Source organism: Sorex fumeus, unplaced genomic scaffold (genome assembly GCF_029834395.1).
Source record: "Sorex fumeus unplaced genomic scaffold, SorFum_2.1 ptg000143l, whole genome shotgun sequence".
Classification (NCBI taxonomy): domain Eukaryota; kingdom Metazoa; phylum Chordata; class Mammalia; order Eulipotyphla; family Soricidae; genus Sorex; species Sorex fumeus.
In genome coordinates, this window is record NW_026606200.1 from 805,589 (window position 1) to 830,642 (window position 25,054).

The 25,054-nt window shown below is 41.4% G+C and overlaps 1 protein-coding gene across 1 annotated transcript in view; it reads left to right on the plus strand.

The window, feature by feature from the left end:
- Positions 1-25,054, plus strand: part of CNTNAP2 (contactin associated protein 2) — a gene marked incomplete at its 5' end in the record, with an annotated part of 1,346,219 nt that overhangs the window by 746,961 nt on the left and 574,204 nt on the right. The window lies entirely within an intron of this gene.

Here is a 25,054-nt window from a genome sequence, read left to right on the forward strand (position 1 = left end):
TAAGAAGCTTCTGCACCTCCAAAGAAACAGTGACCAAAATACAAAGACAGTCTACAGAATGGGAAAGGATATTCACCGAATACACATCTGACAAGGGGTTGATATCCAGGATATACAAAATACTGGTTAAACTCCACAAGAAGAAAACATCCAACCCCATCCAAAAATGGGGCAATGAAATGAACAGAAACTTTCTCAAAGAAGAAATCCGAAAGGCAAAAAAGCACATGAGAAAATGCTCTACATCATTAATCATCAGGGAGATGCAGATCAAAACCACAATGAGATACCATCTCACACCTCAGAGACTGGCCCACATTCAAAAGAACAAAAGCAACCGATGCTGGCGTGGATGTGGCGAGAAAGGGACACTCCTTCACTGTTGGTGGGAATGTCCACTGGTTCAGCCCTTCTGGAAAACAGTATGGACGATTCTCAAAAAATTAGAAATTGAGCTCCCATTTGACCCAGCAATACCACTCCTGGGAATATATCCCAGAGAGGCAAAAATGTATAGTCGAAGTGACATCTGCACTTGTTTGTTCATTGCAGCACTCTTTACAATAGCCAGAAACTGGAAGAAACCTGAATGCCCAAGAACAGATGACTGGTTAAAGAAACTTTGGTACATCTACACAATGGAGTACTATGTAGCTCTTAGAAAAGATGAAGTCATGAAATTTACATACAAGTGGTACAATATGGAAAGTATCATGCTAAGCGAAATGAGTCAGAAAGAGAGGGATAGACATAGAAAGATTGCATTCATCTGGGGGATATAAAGTAACAAAGTATGAGATTAATACCCAAGAATAGCTGAGATCAGCACCAGGAGGATTACTCCATAACTTAGAGGCCAGCCGGGTATCCTAGAGGAAAGGGCAGTTCAGATAGAGAAGGGAGCACCAAATAAAGGATATTTGGAGGATCCTCCCAGGAGGGGAGATGCATGTCGAAAGTAGACTATGGACTGAACATGTTTGCCACTCAATGCCTCTTTTGCAGACCACAACACCCAAAAGGAGAGAGAGAACACAGGGGATTTCCCTGCCACAGAGACAGGGGGGATGGGGGGATGGGGGTGGGAGGGATATTATCCATGGTGGTGGAAAATGGGCACTGGTGGAGGGATGGGTATCTGATCATTGTATAATTGAAACCAAAGCACAAAAAATTGTAAATCTACAACTTTAAAAAAAATAAAATAAAATAAAGGGGAAAAAAAAAAAAAAAAAAAAAAAAGAAGATAAAGAAACCAAGGTATATGTACACAGTGGAATACTACTCAGCTATAATAAAAGATGAACATCTGCAACCTGCTGCAACATGGATAGAACTAAGAGTTATACTGCTGGGTGAAGCCAGTGTGAGGGAGAGGGAATACAGAGCGATCTCTCTGATATGAGGGAAATGAAGAAATGACATAGCAGTTGACCAATGTCAGCAGATCCTGAGAGGCAGAGAGAAGAGAGGAAGAGAGAGAAGAGAGAAAGAGAAGAGAGAGTCAGCCCGCAGAACTGAGTCTGCCTAGGGGTGGGATGCAGGAAGCTATGAGGAAACTTTGAGATATCAGTGGAGGGATGCTAGCTCAGGTGGAGGGTATGGTCACTGTCCATCCATTGTTCATTGATTTGCCTGAGCGGGCCCAGTAACATTGTGAGACTTGTTACTGTGTTTGGCATATCGAATACACCACGGGGAGCTTGCCAGGCATTGCTGTGCAGGTGAGATATTCTCTGTAGCTTGTCGGGCTCTCTGAGAGGGTCAGATAAATCGAACCCGGGTAAGCCATGTTAGCTGTGTGCAAGGCAAACACCCTACCTGCTGTGGAGGGCATAGTATGGGAACATAATATGACTGAAACTCTGTTGGTAACAATATTATAAATCATGTTGCATATTAAATACTGGGATAAGAAAATAAAAGTAAAGTAAAACATGCTAAACAAAAAATGTAACCTAACTTCCTTGCTTGGCAGGTGAGAAGACTAAAGTCATAGAGCAGCATTAAATTCAAGTTCCAAGCTGTAGCCCCATACTTCCTCTACTTAACTAAAAACCCTTCTAGCATTCCCCCCTCTCCATAATATATGACCAAAATATGAAGAGGTTCAAACCTGATTCTTATGTAAATTGATCTTCTAAAGGTTGTACCAGAGATTAGCCCTTAAAGGTTAATGATGGTGATCTTTTCATAATATCTTAAAGGGGTAAGCAGGAATTTAATTTATTTTTCCCTCAATTTTATGCCTTTTACCAATAATTTTTCTAACCCTATGGAAAGACCTGAAAGGGAAAAAAAATGATACTGTTAGACAAATTCTGAACCATAATTCTCTAAAAGTAATTTTGTCCTTGAGAGATATAAAGGACTGGAATTATTTAATATGGGCATGTTTTCTGCCAATACAATTGATCCTGGTTCAAAAGGCAGGATGAATGCTGCTTATAATTTCACTGCATTTGAAAGAGAGCACCATGGCTTCTCAGAACGCTGTTTCCTGAACACCTTTGAAAGGCTCTGTAGCAGGAGTAGGACACAATCTCTCCAAATCTCTTTTATGCGCCTCTGCTCACTAGGAATAAAGTTTGAATCAGAGGAAGTCAATCCTTCTGAACTCCCGCAGTTAGAACAGACACATGGTATTTATCCCCTGCCTTTTCCTGGGACCTGCATTCGGAAAGGAGCCTCCCCAGCTCTGTTGAGGAGTCTCAGTGATGTCTGTGTGTCCCCACTGGGGACTTATGTGAAGCTCTCCATCTGCCTCCGCCACCCGAATCCCACTGGTAAAGTCTGTGGTCTGGCATAGGCCAGAGCCCCACCAGGTGGCCGTCACACCACACCTGAAGTCTGGTTGATCTTCCAGGTGCCAGAGTTGGTACCACACCACCCAATTTCTCAGGTAGTCACAGACTCAGGCCGGAGTGAGGAATTGCTCTTTGCAGGAAAGGAGAGGCCAGTCCCAGACCTTACCCAGGGTTTTGGGGGTTCTTGTCTCATCTTGCAGAAAAGAATTGCAGGAGTAGACAAGCAGTGAAGTAAAACAGATTTTATTTGGAGGTTTTGAAGGACAGAGGGAGGAGAAGAAAGGAGAGAAGAGGGGAGGGGAAGGAAGGAGAAGGGAAGAGAGGAGAGGAGAGTGATAAGAGAGAGAAGAGAGTCACTCAAGGGAGAGTGCTGACTTCCCTTGGATGATGGAGATGCCCTGAGATGGCCTTTAGGACTGGCTTTCATATGTATATTCCTAAGGGTGCCTTAGTTTGCTGTCTTCTGACAGAGATGGGGCTTGATTAGGTATTTTATTAAGGGAACAGCTTTGAAGTTTCTGGTGAATCTCTTTCACCAGTTGTGTCGTTATCTCTGCTGAAGTTCATCATTTCTGCAAGGGTCCAGCCTCCTCAGGATCTGTTCCTGTTTTTTGTTTTGTTTTTTTCTGGTTTTTTTTTCCTGTTTTTTTTTTCCTGTTTTCTGCTGAAGGTCTTAGCAGGTTCTCCCAACTTTGGGACTATTTCTTCTGAGGGACTTTTTGCCATTGCCTTTATAGGGCGCCTTCCCTATGTGCCTGCCTGCCTACATCATCAGTACCTCTCAGATCTATACTTGGCTTAGCACGGTGGTACTGAAGGCTAGGTACTTGGTTCAGCAGTGCTGGAGACCATCTCAAGGTTGCTCAGGGGGCCGGGAGGCAATTTGAACTGTCCCCCAGGTTCCCTGAAGCGTCTACTTAAGGGGTGTAATTTGCATTCATAAGTCAAGGTAAATTGGGGATGGTTAATTTGAGAAATGATGACTTAGGGTACATCAAGCTGTCAGAATTTTTTTTCCCCTTATTTTATTATTTTTTTTTTTTACAGTTGTAGATTTACAATTTTTTGTGCTTGGGTTTCAATTATACAATGATCAGATACCCATCCCTCCACCAGTGCCCATTTTCCACCACCATGGATAATATCCCTCCCACCCCCATCCCCCCATCCCCCCTGTCTCTGTGGCAGGGCAATCCCCTGTGTTCTCTCTCTCCTTTTGGGTGTTGTGGTCTGCAAAAGAGGCATTGAGTGGCAAACATGTTCAGTCCATAGTCTATTTTCGACATGCATCTCCCCTCCTGGGAGGATCCTCCAAACATCCTTTATTTGGTGCTCCCTTCTCTATCTGAACTGCCCTTTCCTCTAGGATACCCGGCTGGCCTCTAAGTTATGGAGTAATCCTCCTGGTGCTGATCTCAGCTATTCTTGGGTATTAATCTCATACTTTGTTACTTTATATCCCCCAGATGAATGCAATCTTTCTATGTCTATCCCTCTCTTTCTGACTCATTTCGCTTAGCATGATACTTTCCATATTGTACCACTTGTATGTAAATTTCATGACTTCATCTTTTCTAAGAGCTACATAGTACTCCATTGTGTAGATGTACCAAGGTTTCTTTAACCAGTCATCTGTTCTTGGGCATTCAGGTTTCTTCCAGTTTCTGGCTATTGTAAAGAGTGCTGCAATGAACAAACAAGTGCAGATGTCACTTCGACTATACATTTTTGCCTCTCTGGGATATATTCCCAGGAGTGGTATTGCTGGGTCAAATGGGAGCTCAATTTCTAATTTTTTGAGAATCGTCCATACTGTTTTCCAGAAGGGCTGAACCAGTGGACATTCCCACCAACAGTGAAGGAGTGTCCCTTTCTCGCCACATCCACGCCAGCATCGGTTGCTTTTGTTCTTTTGAATGTGGGCCAGTCTCTGAGGTGTGAGATGGTATCTCATTGTGGTTTTGATCTGCATCTCCCTGATGATTAATGATGTAGAGCATTTTCTCATGTGCCTTTTTGCCATTCGAATTTCTTCTTTGCGAAAGTTTCTGTTCATTTCCTCACCCCATTTTTTGATGGGGTTGGGTGATTTCTTCTTGTGGAGTTTAACCAGTATTTTGTATATCTTTGATATCAACCCCTTGTCGGTTGTGTATTTGGTGAATATCCTTTCCCATTCTGTAGACTGTCTTTGTATTTTGGTCACTGTTTCTTTGGAGGTGCAGAAGCTTCTTAGTTTAAGATAGTCCCATTTATCTATCTCTGTTTTCACTTGCTCGGCCAGTGGCGTGGCATCTTTGAAGATACCATTAGCTTCAATGTCATGGAGGGTTTTGCCAACTTTATCTTCAATGTACCTTATGGTTTCTGGTCTGATGTTGAGGTCTTTAATCCATTTTGATCTTACTTTTGTACATGGTGTTAGGCAGAGTTCTGAGCCTATTTTTTTGCATGTAAAAGCTGTCAGAATTTTGATTGGACGAAATAAAGATGATGGAACCCATTTATTTGGGAATATTCCATGTGTAAAATTCAATTTCTGTATTCACACATGGCAGGGAGGTAGGTTTTCAACTCTGTATAGGAATAGAGTTGCTATCCCTGGAAAACTTTCCCTAATACAAGCATGAAAGAAAAGGTATTGGAAATGGTACTGATATCATCCCTGAGCCTGAATGAGGAATCTTGTTAGGGAAGTGATTTAAGAAACCAAGACCGTTAGCCTCAAAGATCATTCCAAGCAAGAAGATTCTGCCATTGTATGCATGCAAAACTCTGCCTTTCTTATGGTGATAAGTAAGTTTCAGTCAAATCCAAATGGCAGTTTCCTTTCTAGTTTTGTGAAAGGGAAGGAATAGAAATCAGAAAATCACTGGGTGGCTAAAATGAATATAGAGGAAAAGAAAGAAAAGAAACTTTAAATACTTCACAATTTGCTCAACTCCTAGTCCTGGTATTTAACGAGGAACTCAGCACCATGATGAATTATATTCTTGGTAGCTGCCCATTCAAGCATGTGAACTAATGTCTTCGCTCTCTTTAAAAGACAGTTATGGGCTTTGAGACCCTTAATTTTCACCTGAGTGCTGCGATGATCAAGAATATTGTAAAATGTGAAAGAAAACCATTAGAAGAAATAGCTTAAGGATGATATTTCAAATGGTTCCTTATTGAAATAAATATTGGTGCTATGGGATATTGAGAGTTTGAAAATCTGCTTTGATTCTAGGTCAGTTAGGATAGACTTATCCCAAAGTACTGCTTTTTGCCACTAATATTACTGTCAAAGAAATGGAACTTTTGCTTTTTCTTGATTTTTTTCTCTCCTTGAATCATTTTCCTTATTTCTTCAGTGAATCTTCCTAGTGATGTTTTATATCTAGCTTCTTGAGTTTTCTCCTCTTTATTGATTCACCTCTTTCTCTTTGTAAGTTTTTTACTCAATTTTCCCTCACATCAGAATAATATTCATATCCTTAAAGGAAAGAATTCTCTGAACTTAATAATTTATTTTATTTACTACATCCTAGGGCTAGAGCGATAGCACAGCAGGTAAGGCATTTGCCTTGCATGCAGCCGACCTGGGTTCAATTCCTCTGCCCCTTTCGGAGAGTCCGGCAAGCTACCAAGAGTATCCTGCCGAACTGAAAAGGCTGGCAAGCTCCCTGTGACATAGTACAGAGTGGGGCTTAGGAAAGAGCTCCATCCCTTTGAGACATCATTTCAGTCCTACATTTCATTTTCTTTATGTTTCAAGTTCCTTAATTAAAAGGACTCCTGTAAGGCTCATAATTATGATTTTACCAGGTCAAACCTAAGTTGTTGATGGATGTTAGGATAGAACATGTCAAACACAAATACAAACTTGCTTTCTATAGTTTGGAAATATATGGAGAGAGAGAGAAGAGAAAATTTGACCTTCTTTAGGTCTAGAAATCACCATATTTTCAGCTTTGGAATATAGTGACCAGTAGATTTTCTTTTAAAGACAATGTGTTTTATTTCAAAAAGAGGAGCATAAATGTAAATACATGCTTTCATTTGAGTAATTCTTCACCATAAATTTGATTTTTATCTTCAAACTTATGTATATATTTACTTTCAAAATTATATTGTTACCCCTGAAAATGCATATTAATTCTTTGCTCTACAATCCTTCCCAGAGAAAAGTGGCACTGCTATATTGCCCTAACGTTAAATTTATTTTATTTTTAAATTTATTTTTCATTTAAATTCATTACATTCAATTTTCTAATAAAGAGAAGATCAATTTTTTTATTAAAGAAATGCATGTTGGGACACAGTCTTCTTTATCATCATCATGGTACTGCCTTTATGGAATCATGAGACGAAGAACAATGTGGGATAAATAGAATTCCAACCAAGCACTCACATTCTGGGATAATGGTTTCATATTGAGACTAGAGAGGCTAGGGACTGAAGTTTGGGAGAAAGAAGGAATTGTCAACTCAGTGATGATTGACAGGTCAGAGTTTCAACAAGATCACAGCCACTAAGAGAAAAGTCAGAGGTCTTCTGGACAAGCAGGAGAATTAAGCTTGAATTTGCAAACATTCCTCCAAGGAATATACATATATACATATATATATGTATATATATATATATATATATAATGATCATCCTGTTGTTCATCGATTGCCTCGAGCAGCCACCAGTAACGTTTCCTTCTTCCTAGCCCTGAGATTTTAAAAGAACCATATTCAATGTTCTTTCAGGATTAGAAGAATGAGACCCATCATTGTTATTGGTATTTGGCATATTGAGTATGACACGGGAAGTTTGCCAGACTCTGCTGTGTGGGCAGGATACTTTCGGTAGACCCAGAGACTATAAAACCCAGCTTCTGGAAGTGTGTGGCTGCATTTGCGGCCACGTGACATCTTATTATCTTATATCACTGTCCTCCCGTTGTTCATCAATTTTCTCGAGTAGGCCCAGTAACGTCTCCATCATGAGACTTTGTTGTTACTGTGTTTGGCATATGGAATACAACATGGGGAGCTTGCCAGGCTTTGCCCTGCGGGATTATCATATATATATATATATATATATATATATATATATATATAAAGAAATCTAAGTCACTAAAACATTTTCATCTCTTCTGCCATGTACACAAAATTTCCCTTATGGAAACAGTTCTGTGGCTTGACCCGTGTGACAACCATGGGAGTGGAAGGGAGAAATCATTTGTAGAACCTTCCAGTGATACACAATCATTAACAAAAAACTTAGGCGCACCTCTTGAGTAATTTCAGTTCCACTTAGCACTCTATTATGAGCCAGCTATTCAATTAAATTCCTTTAAACTTTATATAAAGGTGTGAATTTTACTACCACTTCTAATAAAAACAGAAGTTATTCCCCAAAGTCACTTTAAAAAGGCTGGAATGAGAATTACCCAAATCATTCTTTTCCCCTTACGCAATTAGCATGCGACCGTTTTTTTCTTGTAAATAATGTAGCCATTTCCAAGAGGATGCACCCTCCAGATATTAGTGAATAAAAAATTCAGTGAAAGCCAGCAAGCTTATAGCCTCGATAATTTTGCAGAACTGTTATGTGTCCTGCCTTGCTGCAGCTGCTCTTGTGGGTGGGCCGGCACCCCTCCGGGGTCCTTCCTCTTCATTGCTGAGCACCCAGTGGGGCTGTGGGTGGGGGGGATCTTAGAGGGAAAGCAAATGAGGGAATCGAGGTTTGGATGAAAATTAATAAATGTCAGATGCATTCGTATATGACAGTCCATTTGCAATTTTCACTTGGGCCTCATGTGTTTATAAATTGGGGAACATATCTAAAGGGGAAATTTGAAGTGGGAGAAGGGAGTGCTCTTTGGGAGAAAGCTCAAAAGGCTGATTGCAGGCTTTGTGTGTGGGAGCCCTAGTGTTTTTCCTCAGAACTATGGAAAGCAATCCTGAGCACTGCACCCGGAGTAGCTCCCAACCACTGCAAGGTATGGCCCACAAAAATCTATAAATAAATAAATAAATAAATCGGTCACGGTCATGGTCCTCCCTTTGTTCATCGATTTGCTCGAGCGGGCCCAGTAACGTCTCCATTTTGAGACTTGTTGTTACTGTGTTTGGCATATTGAATACGTCACGGGTAACTTGTCAGGCTTTGCCATGCAGGCGAGATACTCTCGGTAGCTTCCCAGGCTCTCCAAGAGGGGCAGAGGAATCAAACTCGGGTTGGCCATGTTGGCTGCATGCAAGGCAAATGCCCTACCCACTGTGCTATCGCTCCAGCCCATAAATAAATACATAAATAAATGAATGAGTGCTCAAGAGGTTGCACAGAGCTGAAGGCAGTTGCTTTGCATGCAGCTGACCCTGGTCCAAATCCTGGGTACCACATACGGTTCCCATCACTGTCCATAGTGATCCCTGAGCACAGAGCCAGGAGTAAGTTCAGGCAAGTGTGGGAGAAAAATGGAGTGCAGGGAGCATCTGTCTCTGAATGAGAGAGCTCACACAGACATAACATGACTGTGCTCACTTGTGAGATATTAAAAAAAAACACATAGTATGAGACTAAGACACAATGATAGTAGAAAGAAAGGGCCAGGCAGACTGGTCCACATTTGGAAGTCTGCCACAAAGGCTGGAGGAAAAGGTAATAGAGATAGAGAAGGGACCATTGTGGCAAAGCTGGTTGGAAGAGATCGCTCTGGATGGGAGATGTGTACTGAAAGTGGGTAAAGGACCAAACATGAGGGACTCTCGGTATCTGTATGGCAAACCATGATGCCCCAAAGGAGAGAGAGAGATAAAGAAGAAAAGTCCCTGCCATAAAACCAAGCTGGGGGGAGGTGATAGGAGGGATACGGGGGATATTGGTGGTGGGAAATGTACACTGGTGGAGGGATGGGTGTTGGAACATTGTATGACTAAAATCCAATCTTTGTAACTTTGTAATGTCACAGTCACTGTCCTCCCGTTGTTCATCGATTTGCTCGAGCGGGCCCAGTAACATCTCAATTGGCAACTTTGTTGTTTCTGTGTTTGCCATATCGAATACATCACGGGTAGCTTGCCAGGCTCTGCCGCGCGGGCGAGATACTCTCGGTAGCTTGCTGGGCTCTCCAAGAGGGGCGGAGGAATCGAACTTGGGTCGGCCATGTTGACTGCGTGCAAGGCAAATGCCCTACTGCTGTGCTATCACTCCAGCCCAATTTTGTAATGAAATCTTTGTAACTGTATCTCATGGTAATTTTATTTTAAAAAATAATAATGAATAAGGAAAAATACAGGAAAGCTTTTAAACTGGATCTCATGGTGATTCAATTAAAAATAAAAAATGAAAAAAAAAGAAATAAAAATTTAAAAAGTCTAAAACAAAGACTAACCCCGCTCACTGTTTAATGTCTCTTGCCTCACAATATGAGTAATGTGACTGCCTTTTTTTTTCTAATCTGTTCTCTGATAGCAGTCCCTAACTGCAGGAAGATGAGCCCCTGAGTTAAATGTAAACCACTAATTCAAGACTCCTACCGCTGCTTTGTGACTCCAAGGTCTGGACGTAAATGTCTGCAGCATTCTTTGAAAATGTCAGACACAGGGAAGTTGATATATTTAATTGAAAGTGAGTCAGGAACGTTTGACAAGGCAGTGAATGTTTGCACAGACGAGATAGGCTTGAGGACGCTGGGAAGTTGCCTTCGAACGTGCTGTCTCTGTGCAAATCGTCACGAGTTTACTGGGATGCTGTTCCTTCAACTTCCTTAAGTGGAATTTAGAAAAGCAAACAAGGATTGGAGTGCTAGACAGAGGGTAGGGTGCTTGTCTTACACGTGACAGGCATGGGTTTGGTCCCCAACACATCACCAGAGGTAGCCCCCAAACCAAAAACACTTAGAAAATAACAATAAAAACTAAAATCGCAAACTAACACATCATCCTTTCCTTTTGAGGCATAAGAGACATCCTTTATTATTTATATAATATTTCATTATACTGGAAAGTATACTTTATTCAGATTTAACAAGTCTCACTAAAGCAGTTTTTGTGGCTGTTTTTCCACCATTCTTATGTCCCAGAATCATTTTCTTTTCCTATGATACCTTATATAAATCCTGCAAGTTATTTTCAAGGGCCCATTTGGCATGTGCAATTATTTATCATCAAATATTTGTAAATGAAAGTGCTGGAGGATGAGACGGAATAGAGACAGCTCATAGTTTGGTGATTCTGAATGGCAGGCACAGAACTATGCAGACCTTTCCAAAAGAGCAAAATGTCAGGCTGCAAAATTGCCTCTCCGAGTTCCCTCTTAGTCCTAATCGTTGAGAAATAAAGGTGAAAATCATTTGCAAGACATCTGAGTAGAATTGGCAGCCCCCGCCGCCCAGCTCTGTCCCATTCATTCATTAATATAGTTTGCGACTTAACAAATTATTTAAAGATGAACGTGTTTAGGAAAAAAGTTGTTTTGGTACTGTGAGGATTTCTGAAGTCGGTATGTAAGTCTACGCAAATCTCTGTCTAACCATTGGGAAAAATCCAAATGCAATTTACCTTGGAAGTAAAGTTTCTTATCTGCTAGTCTTTAGGAGTAATTGCTGGTTTCAGTTTGAATTATGGAATGGATCCGGATGTGGGGGTAGGGGTGGACTAAAAGAAAATGCGTGAAAATACATGAATTGTGGCTGTCAGGCAGTGAATGATTCATTCTGAGTTTGCCTGGAGTCCTCTTCGCAAACACCTGTCCAAGCGCATTGCAAATGCCAGTTTGATGCTTTGTAGTGTGCATCTCCTGGCAAACAAATAGGATTTCTAAGTCTAACTTAAGCAGTGAAAGTCTTAGAGCAAAAGAATTGGGCTCTCAGGCATGGATCCCAGGATGTGTGTTTGAGCTTTAAGTCTGAGGAACTTAGTCCCGAAAAGGATGAGCCATTTAATGAGTATAATTTTCCCAGTTCTGTGAGCAGAACGTGTTCACCTTCTCCAGCATTAAAGTGCAGAGTCAGAGGCCCTCCTAAAATGTCCTGGTCTTGTGAGGGCGAAACTGATGCCATCACAGACTGCAGTTAACATTAAGTCTCAACTAGGCCTCCGTTTCTGTTTCCCCAAAGCAGGACTTGCAGTTTCTGGTAAACTCCCAGTTGAGTAATTTGCCGAGATAAGGAATGGCCGACCTGAGTTCGATTCCTCCGCCCCTCTCGGAGAGCCCGGCAAGCTACCGAGAGTATCTCACCCACACAGCAGAGCCTGGCAAGCTACCCGTGATGTATTCGATATGCCAAACACAGTAACAACAAAAGTCTCCAATGGAGACGTTACTGGGCCCGCTCGAGCAAATCGATGATCAGTGGGAGGACAGTGACAGTAACAGTGACAAGAAATTGGGCGGTTGGGTCTGGCTGGTCACAAGGGGTCACTGTGCCCTCCTTAGAAACTGTTACTAACCATTGCCTAATTGCTGACCACTGTTGTAATAGGGCCAATGCTAAAAATAGACCTGTATATAAACTGTTCTTAACCTGAACCCTCTATGAACTGCTTGTGATTTGGAGTCGGGGTTCTGGTCAAGACTTCACTGTGTTGGATGAGACTCGGACACTAGCTCGAGCTAGCTCTGGCTTGGGCTAGTAATAAAGTTCCTTTGCTTTTGCATTTTTATATGTGGACTTGGTCTCCACAATTGGGGATCGAAAACTCGGCACAACAATCTCACTCAAGATCACTTTCTGGAGTAAAATCTATCCCTGTAGCTCCAGAAATGGTTTCAGAACATCTAAAACAGCCAGAATCCTAGAGTTTCAGTGAGTGTTTTCTTTTATGCTGGTATCAAAGTGAAAAGAATGAAAAAAAATATGAAAGTGTGCATTTATTTACAACAGTGCTTTGAATTTTCTTGAAATGTTTATTTTAGAGAGGCTCCTATGGTTACCCTTGTAACTTCTGGGATTTAGTTTGTTTAACAGAATCAAGCCCTTGCTAGGAGACTGTTATGAAAACTGGAGAGAGCGTAGGACCTGAGCTCAGCCTCGGATCTGTAAGTTTTACTTGTGAGATTGTGTACAAGTTGGTTGCTCTTTGGGGCACCCATTGTTAGTCTTGGGTCACCAGTCTCTTCCTCTTCATCCATCCTGAAGAGGAAGAGACTGGACATGTATCTTCACTAGAGGCAGGTCCAGAGAGCAGGGCTAGAAGTCAGGGAAGGCTGGGAAGAACCAGTCTTTGGAGATGACAAAATTGTCTGTGTTAGTCATCTGGCATCTCCATCTCCATTCTTACTCTTTGAAGAGGAAGAGACTCCACAGTGAAGAATCCTGTATACTGCCCAGCATCAAACCAGAGGAGTGACATCATGACAAAAAGAGGAGCCTTAGAAACAAAACGTCCAGTCTTGTCTTGCAAGGAACTGGTCCCATTGCCATCCAAGTCTAGAGGACTGTAAATTAGAGACCCTAACTGTTGCCTTCATATCTGTGTGAGTCCAACACCCTGTTGGATGAATATGGACAGCTCTTGTCATGCGTAAATCTGAAGTAGAATGTCACTGTCACTGTCCTCCCATTGTTCATCGATTTGCTCAAGCGGGCCCAGTAACATCTCCATTGGAGACTTTGCTGTTACTGTGTTTGGCATATCGAATACATCACGGGTAGCTTGCCAGGCTCTGCCGTGCGGGCGAGATACTCTCAGTAGCTTGCTGGGCTCTCTGAGAGGGGCAGAGGAATCGAACTCGGGTCGGCCATGTTGGCTGAGTGCAAGGCAAACGCCCTACTGCTGTGCAATCACTCCAGCCCCCTGAAATAGAATAGAGGAGAAAATTTCATCATTGAGTTTTGATTCAGTGAGTCCTCATGCTTTTTCAAGGCTCAAACGGTTTTGCAAAGTCAAGAAGGTGCAGAAGTAACACAAGCATTGCTAATTCAAAGTTTAGAGAGACTTGCTTGCATTGAAAGTAGACTATAATTGGCCCGTGTCACTTCTCTTGGAAGCCTGGTTATGGCCACACCCACCCTCATTAGTCTCTTTCTCTCTATCCTTATGGTCCATCATAACTATGTATGTGTTAACATCACTGGCTTTCACTTAAACAGTCCTTGGCCTGTCACCAAAGAAATAGCATATAATATTAAACACAAAAACTGAAATCTCAATTTTTACCAATGTTTTGGGCAAGTTGGAATTAAGACCCTCCAATATTTCGTTCCTAGACAACAGAATTTATTTTAACAGACTGAGAAGTAAACAGAAACTCAGGAGCCTACGGAACCAGTAACTGCAAGAAGAAAAAGGTGGTTCAACGGAGACAGAGGAACTAAATGCTAATGAGAGGCCCTGACATGAGAACCGAAGAGACCCAGCAAATTGGACGTCATGGGGTTTCGTGCCCTTAAAATTGCCATCTAGGTGGAATGATAGGTAAGCCAGCCAGAACCAAGAGGGCGTGGGGCATTCAGAAGTGGGTGAAGCAGTGTAGGGTAAAAGAAGCAAGCTGGATCTAACAAAGAATTGAAACTGCTTAAATTACAGACTGTGAACAAGCAGAAAATACAATGATGAGGTGTAAGAAAGACGGACGAAGAGTCAGTAACTGATGCGGACAGCAGATCACTTAACACTTATCACTTAACTTCCCGTTAGTCGTCGATTTGCTCGAGCGGGTGCCAGTAACATCTCCATTTGTCCCTGTCGCGTGCTAGTGTAGCCCAATGGCATCTGTTCGCTCCGGGAACATGAAGGGCCTCAAACCGATCGTTCATGATCTTGACGAAGAAGTCTGACCATCTGGAAGGTGGGCGGCCACGCGGTCTTTTGACATCCCGTGGGATCCAGTCGGTAACAGCTCTAGTCCAGCGGTGTCTTTAAATCTCATTATGTGACCAGCCCATCTGATTTTCGACACCTTGGCAAATGAGACAGGGTCCCTGATTCTTGATCGTCGACGGATGTCGGAACTCCGGATTCTTTCTCTCATTTGAGTGAAATGTGATATTCCAAGCATAGCTCTTTCAATTCCTCTTTGGGAGACCCGAATAACATTCTCATCCTGTTTACATAGGGCCCAGACCTGGGCGGACAGCAGAAAATAGTTAAAATAGATAGAGGAGGAAAATCAGCGTTAGCCCAACTCTTAATCCAGTTGGCCACTTCCTCTGTGATGGATGGGTCCAAAGCAAACCCCCCAGAGCTGAATTAGGGAGGAGAGGGGTGGGGAAGGTCAGAGGTAACTACCAACAGAAGGCAGAGGGCAAATACTGGGCAACCAAGACCAACTAACCAAAGGGCAGATTTTTTTTTCAGTGAGATTTTTCAGTTTTTTTTAAATTTTTTTTTTAATTTTTATTAGTGAGACACCATGAGGTAGAGTTGTAGACTTACAAATTTTTATGCTTGGGTTTCAATTATACAATGATCAAATACCCATCCCTCCACCAGTGCCCATTTCCCACCACCAGGGACCCCAGTATCCCTCCCACCCACCCCCATTCCCCCTATCCCACCCTGCCTCTGTGGCAGGGCATTCCTTTTTGTTCTCTGTCTACTATTGGGTGTTGTGGTTTGCAAAGGAGGCAATGGGTGGCAATCATGTTTGGTCTATAGTCTACTTTCAGCATGCTTCTCCCATTTTCATGCAAGAAGTCCAGGGAGAGGAGCAAATTCTGACTCAGCTCAGGCAGGAAAGAGAAGCAGTCACCTCAATGGTCCTTAGGGGGCAGCACCCTGGAGAATATGGTTAGTGCAGAAGGAAAAGTTGGTGAGGAGAGAGATTATAAAGAATTCCTGCATTTCAGAAGGTAAGGTGGGGAGATTTCAGAGGCTGTTGGCACAGGGCAGCAGAAACTAAGGGAAGGACGGGGTAGTTTCTTTTTTTTTAAGATTTTATTATTGAATCACTGTGAGATTGATCTTTACAAAGCCCTTCATAATTAGGTTTCAGTCATACAATATTCCAACACCCATCCCTCCACCCCTGTACATTTCCCAGAACCAGTGTCCCCAGGTTCCCTCCCATCAACCCCCACTCCATTTTCTCTTTTTCTTCTTCTTCTTCTTCTTCTTCTTCTTCTTCTTCTTCTTCTTCTTCTTCTTCTTCTTCTTCTTCTTCTTCTTCTTCTTCTTCTTCTTCTCTCTCTCTCCTTTCTACCTCCTCTCTCTCCAGTCTCTTCTCTTTCCCCTATCTCTCCTCTATCATCTCTCTCCTCACTCTCTTCTCCTCTCCCTCTCCTCTCTCTCCTCTCTCTCCCTCTCTCCTCTCTCCTCTCTTCTCTCTCTCCTCTCTCTCCTCTCTATTCTCTCTCTCCTCTCTCTCTATTCTCTCTCTCTCCTCTCTCTCCTCTCTGTGCAAAAAAATTCCAAAATAGATCTTTTGCCATAAACGTGAAAATGGTTAATGACTTGAATTGCTTATTATTAATATGTATTTATAGCCAAGGACTAGATATGCATTAAAAAAATCCACAATGTTTATCTCCTTGAAATGATGATCAGAAATGGGACATGAAGTTGTCATTTCTTAAGGTGTTTAAGAAATAAGAAGCAGACTTTACTCTCTCTCTCTCTCTCTCTCTCTCTCACACACACACACACACACACACACACAGAGCGCTGCTGAGAAAGCTGATTATTAACATCGCATTGGTAAGATTTTTTAAAATTTTATAAATAATTAGCCACATTAGGCATAATGTGAGCTAGTAATCTCTTTTTTTTTAAATAGGGAAATTATACTAGACAAAGTTAGAACATTTAATATGTATGTCACAATGAATATGCAAAAGGTATAGATTGCTTAAGTGGAAAGTATAAGTTTTGGTATTCCTCCCACCACACACCAGGACACAAGAAGGGCGGAAAGACAGCTCCATTTCTCAGGGACCAACATTTCATCTGCAAATGCTCAGGGCTCCGGTTTACTGGTCAGATGATAAAGGCTTGGAGGAAGTACTATTCTATGCAGAATGCATTTCATTTTCATAAAACCTGACTACCAGAATCATAGCAAAAATGATTGGCCCTGGTTGTGTCTTCAGCCACTTTCATTGTCACGTGTTTAAGAATCCCACACAGCGGGCAGAGCGATAGTACAGTGGGTAGGACACTTGCCTAGAACATTGCCAACCCGGGTTGGATCCTGGAACCACATATGGTTTCCAAGCCCTGCCAGGAATAATTCCCAAGCACAGAGAGAGAGGGGGAAAGAGGGAGAGGAGGAGGAGAAGGAGAGAGAGAGAGAGAGAGAGAGAGAGAGAGAGAGAGAGAGAGAGAGAGAGAGAGATGGAGAGAGATGGAGAGAGAGATGGAGAGTGAGGAAGGAGAAGGAGGGAGGGAGGGAGGGAGGGAGGGAGGGAGGGAGGGAGGGGGAAGGAGGGAGGGGGAGAGAGAGAGTTTCAACATAATGGTGAGTGCACACATAGGTCAACTATACCATTTGATTGTTTGTCCTGCTGATTATCTCAGTTCCTTCAATTTTTCTGTTTCTGCTCCAGATTTTTCTTTTGTGGTTCATGTGAGGTTTGAATCAGTCTTTCTGTAACTAAGAAAGCTTGGGGGTTTGTGCCTGTATCTATTTGACAACTTCAGACTGAACCGAATCTGTGTTCTCTTGTTCTTCCTTCCCTTTACTATGGTATTATTGTTTCATTCTGTTCTTGTTCATATCCCTGCTTCAATATTATCATTTATAACTATACTCACTCACAGTTTTATGTTCTTCTTTTCCTATAAAGGATCTTTTCTGTCAGTAGGTAAATTCCCTTTTGTTTATTAAGGAAAATATTTCTCTATCCTATTTGGATAATAATTTTTCAGGCTAGTATATTCTTGGCTGAGAGTTTTTATCTTGTTGTCTCTCTGTCACTGTCCTCCCATTGTTCATCAATTTGCTTGAGCAGGCACCAGTAATGTCTTCATTGTGAGACTTGTTACTGTGTTTGGTGTATTGAATACGATACAGGGAGCTTGCAAGGTTTTGCCATGGAGGTGAGATACTCTCGGTAACTTGCCAGGCTCTCTGAGAGGGGTAGAGGAATCGGACCTGTGTTGGCCAAGTCGGCCGCATGCAAGGCAAATGTCCTACCTGCTGTGCTATCTTGTTAAATTATGAATATGCCATTCCAACCCTCTTCCAGCCAGCAGAGTTGATCCTGAGAATTCCATTAGCCTGATGAGATGCCATACATTGACATATATGTTTGTGTATGTGTCTCTGTATGTACATGCATACATATAAATATACATATATATAAGTATTTTATAAATTTCTCTAGAATTTCTTACTACTTTTTATCACTGACTTTTGACAGTTTAGCAAAAATGTATATAGTCTTTTTGTTGTTTTTTTAACAACAGTTATTTTTTTAACAATAAAAGATTGTTGACTTAGTTACATCCTTACCTGCCATTGAGAACCCATGCAGTTTTAGTTCTACTGATAGAACTATTAAATCCATTGATGCTTAGATATCAGTCTTTTGACATTCATAAATTTGAATGTCTTATCAGCTTCCCAGATTTAGGGCTGGGGAACTTTCTTAGTGACCCTGTATCCCATTATCTTTATATTTCTTCTTCTAATGGAATCTGATCATTCTTGAGGCTTTCTTCATTTTTCCTAACTCACTGTCTTCTTTGTGATATTACTGGAATTTTCTTTTCTAGTGCACTAATTCCTTCCTCTGTGAGACTGAGTCTATCTGCCCTGTTTTTCCCAGAGATTTGCATTTCATTCTTTGTGTTGTTCTTTTCTACCATCTGGAGATTCCCTTGTTGTTTGTAACTTTCATCTCTTCAATGAAGATGAAGAACTTCTGCTTGTGCATTTCCTTTCTTATTTCATTAATGCTTTGTTCTGCGTTCAAGTGCCTTTGATGTATCTCATTGATTTTCCTCTTTCTATTTAAAATGTATTAAACTACCCTTTCCCGTGTTGTTTAGAATGATTTCCGAACAATTTTCTTTCTGTAACTTACGTTTAACCTTTTTTGACACTGACTTTGTTCTTTCAAAAGGAGGAACTGTGGGACTTGCTCTGTTTTGTGTGGTTTGGGTTGGGGGAGGGGTGACTTTCAGGCATAAATGGGGAGAGAAACTTTCCTTCATCACTTGGTGAGGAGGACTATCCTAAGTATACAATCTCTCTCTGTCTCATCTTGTGACTCTCAGAGCTCAATGTGTGTCCCCAGGTCCCTCCTCTGGCCCCAGTCCTGGAAATGTATCTGCTGGCATGACAGTTTACTGGAGAGTGTCTTTCTGGGATTTCCAGTATCGGGAGGGGAATCTTAACCTTCTACCCTGTATTAGTTAGGATGAGTCAAGCTACAGACCAGGTGTTTGTAGCCTGAAATCCTGGCATCTTCTGAGGTTTGGATCTGTTGGGAGGGGGATTAGGGGAGGGGGGATAAAGAGGATATTAGCTTCCATAATATACCAGAAAAAATCACTGGGGTTCAGAGTCTAATTGACATACTCAATTTCCAGCCAAGTGTGCTTTCCCTACTTACTTGAGGGAACTCCTGGGGCTGGGGGAACAACTACAGACACAGATATAATGTTAAGTATTCCAACTTGTCCTTAGTCTATATTTAGGCTGTAGGAACTCCAAAGCTCTATTTTGCTTTCTGTGTTTTTTTGGTTTTGTGTTTTGTTTTGTTTTGTTTTGTTTTAAATTTTCAGCCACACCTAGCTGTACTCAGGGCTTATGCCTGGTTCTGCATTCAGGGATCTCTCCCGGCAGTGCTTGGACGACCATCTAGGTCAGAAGGATCGAACCCAGGTTGGCTAAGTGCGAGACAAATGCCCTTCCCAGTATACTATCTCTTTGACCCCACAAAGCTCTTTCCTTTGCCTCAGAGCTGGAACTCTGACATCCCTCTTCAGATTTTACCAATACCCCAGACTGTGACAACTACTTACAAAAAAATAAAGAGTGTGTCATGAGTTTTTAGTAATAAATGTTGACAGTCAAATTCTTTACCTGCCATTATTGAGAGCTCCGGCAGCCGAAGACCTCCAGGACCAGGCACCACCATGCTGAGACCACTCTCCGCACACCTGAAGGTACTGGCAGAGGGACAAATCCACGCGGGTTCCGGGGCCGAGATCTCCCAGCCTACTCGGATTGGAGTCGAGCATCCTCCACCCAGATCCTCCAAATTCCAGTAGGCGGGGGTCACACCCACCACCTGGCCCCCTGGCGCCGTGTAATCCCATCAACCGAGACTCAGAGACTATAAAATCCAGTTCCCGGAACTGCGACATCTTATCAGGACATCTTTTATGACATCTTATCATCTCATACCTACTTTGGACAAACTTGCAGGCTATCGAATGTAGCCTGCCCACACGGCAGAGTCTGGCAAACTCCCCGTGGCGTACCAAATATGCCAAATACCAGTAACAATGATGGGTCTCATTCTCCTAAAGAACCTTGAATATAATCTCAGGGTTAGGATGAAAGAGACGTTACTGGGGCCTGCTCGAGGCATTCGACGAATAACAGGAAGATGAAATGAAAAAATTGAGAGCTCATGCAGTTTTAGTTCTGTCCTACTGATATAACCATTAAATCCTTTGGTTCTTAGATATCAGTAAACTTGTGAGTCCATCTTATTCATGGTGTATGACCATATTATATATTCCTGGATTAGATCTGTTGCCATTTCACTGAATATTTTAGCGTCAAATATTTGGCACAAAATACTTCTTATAATATTCTACTACACCATATGGCAAATAGATGTCAACTTTTGCTTCCGGTACAACTTTCCAAACTGCATAATTTTCCTTGTCAGTCTTTCTTTACTGTATGACTTTCCAGCTTTTCAGAGACTGAGCTATGAAGTCAGAAAGGAAATGTGAACTCTTGTTTAAGCTCTGTCACAAACAGTTGTTTGAATACAGGTTTCTCATCAACTTCTCTTGGATTGATTTTTTTTTTTTTTTGCTTTTTGGGTCACATCCAGCAATGCTCAGGGGTTACTCCTGGCTCATGCACTCAGGAATTACTTCTGGTGGTGCTCAGGAGACCATATGGGATGCTGGGAATCGAACCTGGGTCTGCCATGTTGGCTGCGTGCAAGGCAAATGCCCTACCCGCTGTGCTATCACTCCAGCCCCAGATTGATTTTCTTGAGCTGCATTGGACTGCATTTCAGATTTCTTTTCATACCATCGTGATAAAATTCTGGGAACACACTGATTATAAGGCCCTAAAACATATAAACATATAAGCCAGGTATTGTCAGACCTTATCTACCTATCTCTGAGAATAAGCAGTCCTATCTACAACTGATGCTGTTTGGGCCAATGGATTTAGTGTGATTCACACCTCAGTAAATTAGTTATTTGACCCATACCACTGACGAGTATTCTACAGATTACTCTAGGGAATTTGTTAGCAAATTCATATTCATCCACTGTGAACTGAATATAGGCCTCTCAAAAGTGGCTTTTATATCATCATAAAATAAGAAAATAAACTGATCTAATAGGCCCCATTTTATAACTTTTAATTTTTTATATGGGATTGCCTTTTAAAATATTAATTATTTTTATTTTTGGTTAAGGTTATAATGGTTTATAAAAGTACAAATGTTTATGTTTTAAGGATACAATGTTATCACCCAAAACCACTGGAAGTGCCAATATCTCATCAGGTCGTACTCGTCATAGTACTCTTACCCAGACTGCTGATAATATGCTGCAATATTCTCTCATCAAAGTCTGGTTCTCCCCATTAATCAGCCCTGCCATTGGCTGTTGCCTATCCCCTTGCTTTCCTTCTTCAAATACCACATGCATGTGAGATCTTCTGGTATTTGTCTCCTTCTAATTTATTTCACTTAACATGGCAACCTCCAGTTCTCTTTATATTTATCAAAGAGCAAGAGTTTATCCTTTTTTACAATTGAGTAGTATTCCATTGAGTATATGTACTATATATTTTAAATGTTATATTTTTAATTAGATCACCATGAGATACACAGTTACAAAGTTGTTCATGATTGGGTTTCAGTCATAAAATGTTCTGACACCCATTTCTTCACCAGTGTACATTTCCCACCACCAGTGACCATTTTCCCCAGTTTCCCTCCTGCCCACTCTCAACCCCCTCGCCTGCCTCTATGGCAAACACTTTTCCCCCTCCCTCCATCTACTCCTCTCTCTCTCTCTCTCTCTCTCCCCCTTTTCCCTTTCCCACTCTCTCTTTCTCTTTCTCCTCTCTCCCTCTCCTTCTGTCTATCTCTTCCCCCTCTCTCTCCCTCTACCCCTCTCTCTTTCTCTCTCTCTCTCTCTCTCTCTCTCTCCCAATTTTAAATTAAAAGGGAAAGTACTCACAGAGAAACACTTTTCATTATTAATGACAATTGAAGAGAGCCTTAGAACAAATAATTCCAAAGATATTTCTATTTGGCCTGGAACTTTCATAGGATTTTTGACAGACTTATTGACCTAGTTTTATTTTATCTAGGATATATCTAAAGGAGATTCTTTGATTTGATTTCATTGTATTAGGTATTTTATAGTCAGTGATGTAGATTTAAGTCGTTTGTCTCTTTCTAGTACTTGCCAATGAGGGGAAGAAGGCGTGACTGGAAAGCCTGTTGGTTACTACGGGAAGCTGGCTCAATGCCTAAAAACTGTTTTGTGACTTATGCACAACAAGGAAAACCATCGTGTGGTGTAGGTAACCAACAGACCTTTATTACTAAGGATTCTTTGATGAATAGGACCTGAAGAGATATGGGCACTTCTGGTGGAGTTGTATGTTAACATTGTACCCTTAAAACATTATAAATATTGTACCCACAGATGAAAAATATCCAGCAAACTTCTCTAGAATCTTCTCTAGCTGGGCAAAGATGCAAAGAGATGCTGAAGGGGAATCACATGGCAGTTGGAGCTAAGACAATTAGTGTGTAAAAACTCCCATCGCCATTTCCTTAAAGTGTTTCCAGATGTTCCTGGTCCAGCTGTTTCATGGAACAAGGCAGACTTTTACAACCTCTTTTTCAGTCTCATTTATTCTTTGACCACCTCTAAGAAAGAGTGGGTCATAGCTGAATGTTCTAGTTATTTGATGATCACAATGGTGGAGAGTTGCAATCATTTAATGAACTAAAGAATCCAGAAATATCTTGAAACTTATACTTTCAGGCTTTTCTGCTTTCTGTAAGTCCTACTCAAAATGCTTTACCCAATGGCCTCTTGTGATTTGCTAAGTTACTAATCCTGATAATTTTATTTGGAGGAGCACAAGCCCCCCCTCACCCCAATTTTACCTACATAATGACTCCCCATCTTCTCCTTATTTTCATAATAAATTATCTCAATGAGACACTTAACCTTAGTCATGGACCTATCGTTTTGGTCATTTTAGTATTCAGTCCTCAGAACAGTTTATTAATTTACCTTCCCATTTTATGAATAGCTATTGAGTTTATTTTTTGCATTTCACGTTCCCTCAGACTTAATAACATGTGTTTTTATTGACCACCAGAATGATGGTATTTAATGATAGGTGATATTGGATTGAACAGTTGTACTTAAGCTTATATTTGGAGGCCAACTTTCCCATTTTCTAAGATACTTAATGCCAACCAATCTAAAATGACATTCCCTAAAACGTATTTCACAGAATTTTATTTACATGGGATCAACTTTAATGGGTATTTTGCAGAATAAGTTTAGTAAACATCAAGTAATGGAAGGAGTTGCGGGGGGGGGGAGGGGGGTAGGGAGTGGGAGCACCACACCTGGCGCTCTTGGGCTTTGGGCTCAGGGATCACTCCTGGGAGGCTCATGGGACCATATGGGATGCTGCTGATAGATCCCAGGTCAGCCACAGGCAAGGCAAATGTCCTGCCTTCTGTACATTGCTAGGTGCCCAAACAAGGTTTTATTATATGGAACATCTCTGTGATATGGGTGGAATAATGCCCTTGTGAATCTATATGAGAGGATCATTATATAATCTAGCATTTTTCTAGGCTGGAGTGATAGCACAGCGGTAGGGTGTTTGCCTTGCACATCACCGACTCGGCTGACCTGGGTTCGATTCCTCCGCCCCTCTCAGAGAGCCCATGCAAACTATCGAGAGTATCTCACCCACACAGCAAAGCCTGGCAAGCTACCCATGACATATTTGATATGCCAAACACAGTAACAACAAGTGTCACAATGGAGATGTTACTGGGCCCACTCGAGCAAATTGATGAACAACGGGAGGACAGTGACAGTGACAGTGACATTTTTCTATTGAGTCACTCAAAATATTCTTGTTTTGAAAAATAATCTTTGGGAAATGTGCTGCCATAAATTTATGAAGGCAAGGAGATGATTATGAGCTATAAAGAATACATCTCGTTTATTAATTCAGCTCGGTCTGGTAGACTCCCGAGAGCTGCTCAAGAGGACCAGGGGCCATTCTCTGTGCTTCTTGGCGAAGAGGCCATCCCACTGCTTGGGGTCTGTCACCATGCAGGGGAACACATGGTGCCAGGTATTGAACCTGGGTCAGCTACATGCAAGGCATATACTTTACACCCCCACTATCTCTCCAACTCCTCTTGTTTTCTGCTTCTATTTCTAGATAGTGTTCCACATTCTTCATCAGAATGTTGACATTAAAACAATGTTAAATGAAAGATTAACTATTTCAGTAAAAGCGATGAAAACATATTTAAGGCATGGGTGAAAGCCCTAGTTAATCCTTGAATAAAATTATGTCAGAGTTTTGACATAAGTATTTTTGTGATATTTCTGACACTATTAAAATATGACTACAATATCTCTGTATGCATAGAGAACAAATGCTAACCCATGTGGAATACATGGGAATATTCAGGTAATGCTTAATGTGTTTCTTTAGCACTTATCAATCATACTTCTACTAAATAGATTGTTAAGAAGCCCAATTCATGTAAATGTATTATATATTTTATAAGTCAGTGGTGTAGATTTAAGTAGTTTGTAAAAAGGTGTTGAAATACCAGCAATATAATCATATTTTCCATTATGGGTGCCAGTCAACTGGGAAATAGATCCAAGAGTCAGATGGAGAATTAAATATGAAACTAGGTTTATTATTAGGTCTCTTAGAATACTTTTGCCCATAAGAAAGAGAACATCAACTAGTTGAAAATAACAAAGTAATTCCTCATCTCAAATGACACATCCATCTGTAGATCTTCTGGAGGTCAGAGCTTCAGTACTATTCCCAGCTATCCTTGTGTTTTTCTGTTTTCTCTGTGTGTTAGCTTTATCATCAGA